The sequence below is a fragment of the Humulus lupulus genome, chromosome 4, assembly GCF_963169125.1.
Source record: "Humulus lupulus chromosome 4, drHumLupu1.1, whole genome shotgun sequence".
In the NCBI taxonomy this organism is placed as follows: Eukaryota; Viridiplantae; Streptophyta; class Magnoliopsida; order Rosales; family Cannabaceae; genus Humulus; species Humulus lupulus.
The window spans coordinates 170895109-170902143 of record NC_084796.1 but is presented as its reverse complement, the minus strand read 5'-3'; positions in this window follow the sequence as shown (position 1 = coordinate 170902143).

Sequence of the window (7035 nt, the reverse complement as noted above, 5' to 3'; positions counted from 1 at the left end):
ATTTGTCTTGCACGTACTTAGCAGCCATGGAAATGATCTACTCTCACAAAATATAGCAAACACATATTCTCTCTCAAATCATCAAATCTCAAAGGTCATCACCATTTTTTCGCACAAAGATTTAGAAAGTGACGTTATCTCCCACATCTCTTTTCTTCTCACCCAAGTTGAAGAAGATTAAATAAAAATCATCTCCCAAACTTGAAGAAGATTGAACATTTGATTTGATAATGAGTAAGTATTTTTTTATTTATAGGTTATGGGTGTCTTGTGTAATAGTTTAAATAGAATTTTGGAACTACTATACACTAAAAAATCTGTGAAAAGAGATAATTTTATGTTGAGATGACGAATTTTCGAATGATTTTCGCGATTTAAGTCACTGTGTTCACACTTTATTCACACATTATTCACACTTTGTTCACACTTGGTTCACATTTTCGCAATTTTGGTCACTGCGTTCACACTTTGTTCACACATTATTCACACTTTGTTCACACATGATTCATACTTGGTTCAGACTTGGTTCACAAGTACTTAACACATGATTCACATTTGGTTCACACATGATTCACACTTGGTTCACACATAATTCACACTGGGTTCACACACAGTTCACACATTGTTCACACACGTTTCACACTTGGTTCACACATGCTTGCTTCACACATTTATTTCTTATTTCTTTTGGCTAGTTTTACCTAATAACCTTTGGATTTCGAACCTTTTGTCATATGTTATGCAGGTCAAACACATATAAATATTGTGGTGTTATATAATGGATCGTGGGAACAAGTTTTGAACGAAGGTTGGTCATTTAGTGCTAAACAAAGCAAGGGTATGAAGGTGCCAAAGACTATCACTTACAATAGTCTTGTTGATCAATTGTATACTTTAATAGGAGCTGACAAGTCTCGTATTGATCTTGACTTAAATGTAATCTATCATTTTGGAAGTAAAGGTATCCCTCCATCTTTAATTAGTAATGATGAAGATGTTGCTTTTTTTCTTGATGAGATAGAAACATCTATCAATCATCGGACACCCCTATGTGTGTCTACTATAGAGAAGAGAAGTAATGATCCTTTGGTTACTAAAACACGTGAGTTGTATACTATTCCTCCAGTTGAAACCAAAGTGAATGATGATTTTTGCATTGATGGCAATGAAGACAGTTGTGATGATGATAATAATGATGCAGATGGCAATGAAGAGAGTTGTGATGGTGATAATTGTTATCCAGATTTCCGGATAGCGTTTAGATTGATGTCCTCGGGGAAGCAGAATTATCGATGTCTTTCACGGTAGGTGACCAGAGTTCGCGGATGGACAGAAAGGCTTCGCCTCTCCTGTTTAGTATCCGGATTACTCTTCCAAGCAAGCATAACACGGAAACTCGTCGACTCTCCCGGACTCCCGAAGGATACCCCTCGGGGAGGCCCCTTCCAGGAGAGGCTCTTCGAGTGGTCCCCGCGGAAACAGTTCCGTGCCTCGCACAGAACAAAACCGAACAGTCGAGTCCGGGAGAAGGCATATTTGGAACGATATCCGTCTGACACAGGATCCCGCCTGACACGCCCGTCAGATCAAAGCCGCACACATCCCAGCACGCCTAAGGGTACCTTTTCTCCTACTGTTCCGCTGACAACTTGGAAAAGACGGCTGACTTTGTGTGTTCCCCATACTTTCACGTAAATGTACCCACATAGAGTCTTGTAGCCATGCTACTACAGTAATTGTATCCCCTATTTATGGCTGGTGTAATTAAGACTCATGTACGTAGAGAAAAACCCTAATCCGAAACCCTAGCTATAAAGACCCCTTCATTTTACAAGAAGAGGGACCGACAGATCACATAGCAAAAACTCTACTAAAATCTCTCTAGCTTCATCTTCTTCAAGAGAACCCGAGAGAAACACTGTGAGTGTGTGAAGTTCTTGTGCACCAGCCATCTTACTGTAACCTTTTCCAAGTATAATAACATCGACTCGTGGACTAGGGCTTGTTAACGCCTGAACCACGTAAAAACACTGTTTGTTTAGTTACATTTCAGCATTTCTACAGTTCTTATCTTTTTATTATTCTGTTTGTATTCGTTTCCGAAAAACTCGGTAAACATTTTGGTGCTTTCATTGAGAGCTGTAGGAAGTTGTTAGTCAGCTCTTTGTCTGTGTACGTTTTTTGTATTCACTTCGTGCTAAAGAGATGGTGACTACGAGAAAATCCGCTGTTGACAAAAATGCTACGGTCAACCCCGATACCGTGATGGAAGATGTGGTGCAAAGCGAACCCTTGGACTACCAAGGTGAAGACCCGACATCCCGCCAGGATCGGGTCAGTACCGAAGATACAACATACTTAGAAGACGAAGAAGAGTATGTCCAAGACGGTTATTACAAGGACGGCTGCTACTATGAGAAGGACCCAGAACTGGTCCAAGTAGCCGAAGAACTGGAGGTCACCAAAGCCAAGCTTGCTGAGCAGGAGCGCCTCTCCGAAAAAATGCAGCGCATGATGGAGCGCCTCCAAAGCAAGTTCGGAGACCTAGGCGACTCGGACGAGGACGCCTCTGTTTTAGGTGGTGCTGATGCCGCTATACCGGATCCAGCCGCTGCTGGACCATCCAAAGCCGCCCCTAACAAGGGCAAAGAAAAAGTTGGAGAGCCTGTGCGCGCTGACGCCCCTGCACCTCCTAAAGGCGTGAATCAGAAGACCGACTGCCCCCCCCCCCCCCCGCGCGCAGAAGGTCTCTGGCGCTCCTAAGCCCAGACGTCCTTCAGCCCCAAGGGGGCACTCCGTGCCTAAAGGGCCCAGTGCTAAGGCACCCAGGCCTAGGGGAAGGAACAACCGCCCCAGTGATTTCGTCAACCAGGACAGTCGGGCTGCGAACTCGCACTTCGAAGAAAGCTGGTCCACGGTGGACCTAAGAAGAAGGTTGGAGGCCAAGTATGAAAAGGCCAAAGGAGAAAAGGCCCGGCCTCGCGGAGATGACCTCCGAAATCATATTAATGACAAGCTCCGGGGACGTGACCTCCCGGAGAGTGATACAAAGAGGCTCGAGGAACAGATTGCTGCCTTGACCAAGCTGGTCCGGAAGCAAAGTGGGGCCCTGTCAGACTCTGAGGAGGAAGACCCGGAACCATGTATTCGGAGGATCGCGGAAACGTCCCTCCCGGATAACTTCAAAATGCCCCACATAGAATTATATGATGGGAGGACAGACCCGCGTACCCACCTAGCTAAATACAACAAAATGATGCAAGTGGCGCGTGTCAGTGAGGACGCCAAATGCATGTGCTTCTCACTCACCCTTACTAGGTCCGCGGAGGACTGGTGGAAAAGATTAGCTCCCGGATCAATCCATAGTTGGAAGGAGCTACAGTCCGCATTCAGGAGGCAGTTTATTGCTGCCCGCGACCACGACATGGAGGTTGGTTCCTTAACCAACATCAAGCAGCAACCCACTGAGAACCTCAAAGCTTTCATTCAGAGAATGATGGAAGCTGCTGCAAAGACCAAGGTCAGCGATGACATGAAGCTGATCGCCCTCCAGTCGGGCCTTACTGTCGGCTCCCTGCTATGGGGGGAAATGCAGAGGAGACGGGCAGAAACGCTGTCCGAATTCATGTCAAAGGCTCAGGGAATCATCAACCTTGAGGATGCCTACCAGCAGGCCTTTGGAGTTCCCCCAGCTCCAACGCCTTCCGTGACCGCGCCGAGCTTTGCTTCGCAAGCTCCCGCACCAGCCCTCACGCTTCCAGGAGCCCAATTCACTCCAAGTGTGTACGGGCCTTCTGCGTCTGCTCAGACGCCGAGTCAAACCCATTTCTCTGGGTACGGAGCTGTACAAACCGGATGTAGTATCGCTCCTGGCATGCCGCAGCCGCAAGGGGAAGCCCCAGAACGAAATTTGAGCCAATCGCGGAACAAACGAAGCGGAAGAAACTCCAACCGGGGAGACCATTCAAAGAAGCCCCGGAAGGACTATGAGCCCAAGTTCACGGAATATACCAGTTTGATAGACTCGCGAGAGAATGTCTATCGGGCGACCTGTAATATGGTCAACTACAGGAAGCCCCCGAAAGTGTCTCACGGAGGAAGACGTCCGCGAGACTCCAATAAAAGGTGTGAGTTCCACGGAGACGTGGGGCACACCACGAACGAGTGCCTTCAGCTGAAGGATGAGATCGAGTCCCTGGCAAGAGCGGGACACCTCGGTCAGTGGGTGAGGATACCCATTATCTATCCCGGACAGGGGGTAGTTCACGGAGCTGCATATTCCCCGGGACAGAGGGGGACCGCTAGCGCTCCTGGAGCCGGTCACCCCCAAGCTCCCGGGTCTCAGTACCCGGCGCTTCCTGCTCCACCCGCTCCGGCGCCCATTGCCTTGTTGGCTCCAGGACCGGGCAACCCATATCCGCCCGGCCTTGCTCCGCCACCCGTTGACGGACACGTAGCCACCATTTCCGGAGGACCGCACCTTGCCGGAAGCACCCGCAACTCCCAGAAGAGGTACTTGAGGGAGTTAGAACACGCCGAGGAGATGTGCGCCTTGGTTCAATCACCTGCTCAACGTCCCCGAATGATGGATCTTCCCATCACCTTCACGGAGGACGATGCTCGACATGTGCACTTCCCCCACAACGATCCCCTCGTGGTGGAAGCCCAGATTGCCAATAAGAAGGTCTCGCGGATCTTGGTCGATAACGGAAGCTCCGTAAACATCCTCTTCAAAGCGGCCTTCCACGCGATCGGATTGACCGAGACAGACCTGGCCCCATGCCCCATCCAGCTTCAAGGGTTCAATGGGGACGCACTCATGCCATTAGGCAAAATTCAACTTCCAGTCACCCTCAGAGGAGAAAGTGACGCTTGTGCCTTCAAGCATAGCACATTCGTGGTGGTCGACTGCCCCACGGCGTATAATGCCATCTTAGGCCGACCGGTCCTGATCGATTGTGGGGCCATAACCTCGATACGCCACTTATGTTTGAAGTTTCCATGCGACGATGGGCGTATTGGCACCCTCCGAGGAGACCAAAGAAGTTCACGGAGCTGTTATAACGTCTCCGTCCGATCCGTCTACACAGTCCAAGAGACGTTTGCTGCCATTCCTTTGGCGGAAGAATTACCAGAAACTGGGGGTGCTCAGGAGGCATACTTTGACGAACTCGACCCAAGAGTGGGAATCGAGAAAGCAATAGAGCCGATGGAGGAAGTCGAAGAGGTGATCCTCAACCCGGGAGAACCCACCAAAGTCATTCAGGTGGGGAAAAACCTGCCGTCGGCCATTCGAGATAAGATCGTGGCCACTGTGAAGGATAATCAGGATATCCTGGCATGGTGCCACGCTGATATGACGAGGATTAATCCCAATGTTGCGTGCCACGCACTCAACATAGACCCATCTGCAACTCCAATTCGCCAAAAGAGGAGGCCGCTGGACCCAGTGAGAGCCGAAGCCGTCAAAGCTGAAGTGGACAAATTGATGTCCATAGGCTTTCTCCAGGAGTCGCACTATCCCGTGTGGTTGGCCAACCCAGTTCTGGTCCCGAAACCCGATGGGTCCTGGAGAATGTGCATTGACTTCACGGACCTAAACAAGGCCTGCCCAAAAGATTGTTTCCCTCTTCCGCGAATCGATCAGATGGTAGACGCTACTTCCGGGTACGAACTCTTATCCTTCATGGATGCGTACTCCGGATACAACCAGATCAAGATGCATGTCGCGGACCAGGAACACACCAGCTTCCTCACGGACAAGGGTGTCTACTGTTACGTGGTCATGCCTTTCGGTTTGAAGAATGCTGGGGCGACGTACCAGCGTCTGGTAAACAGAATGTTCAAGGACCAACTGGGGAGGAACATGGAGGTGTACGTGCACGACATGTTGGTAAAGTCCAAGACCTCCGGGGACCATAGTGACGACCTTGAGGAAGCTTTCGACGTGATCCGAAAGTACGGGATGAAACTAAATCCAAAGAAATGTACTTTCGGGGTCTCGTCTGGGAAGTTCCTCGGTTTCATTGTCAGCTCCCGCGGAGTGGAAGCCAACCCTGAGAAAATAAAGGCGTTCATAGATATGCCTTCCCCCCGGAAGCATAAGGATGTCCAGAGCGTTATCGGAAGGATAGCTGCTCTCAGCCGCTTCGTATCCAAGGCCACTGACAAGTGTATCCCCTTCTTCAATGCGTTGCGAGGAAACAAGAAGTTCGAGTGGACCCCCGAATGCGAAGCAGCCTTCCAACACCTCAAAGAACATTTAACCCGAGCTCCCATTCTGTCCAAACCTGTCGAAGGAGAGGCGTTGTTCTTATACTTAGCTGTGACTAAGCACGCAGTGAGTGCCGCTCTCGTCCGGGAAGATGGTCGTATCCAGCTCCCTGTGTATTACGTAAGCAAGAGGTTATTGGACGCCGAGTCCAGATATTCAATGATCGAGAAACTCTCCCTCTGCTTGCTAATTGCTTCACGGAAGCTGAGGCCATATTTCCAGGCGCACACCATCAAAGTACTCACCAACCACCCTCTCCGACAAGTCCTGCAGAAGCCCGAGTCTTCTGGCAGATTGCTTAAGTGGGCCATGGAACTGAGCCAGTTCGACGTCCACTACCAACCACGTGTTTCCATAAAAGGTCAAGCTCTCGCGGACTTTATTGTGGAATGCTCGGGAATGAATGACCTCCCGGAAGATCCTGTCCCGGAACTTCCCACCTGGAAGGTCTATGTAGACGGAGCCTCAAATGAAAAAGGAGCTGGGGCGGGGGTCATCCTAATATCTCCCCAAGGGCATCAGCTCCAGAGTGCCATCCGTTTCGCGTTCCCAGCATCCAACAACGAGGCAGAACACGAAGCCATGTTAGCTGGGTTACGACTGGCCAGAGAAGTCGGAGCCCAAAAAATCGAAGTATACAGTGACTCCCTACTTGTGGTAAACCAAATATCCGGGGAATACCAGACGAAAGGCGAAAGGATGGCTGCCTACGTGTCTCTCTCCCGCGACCTACTGCAGCATTTCAAAGGCTACCAAATCCG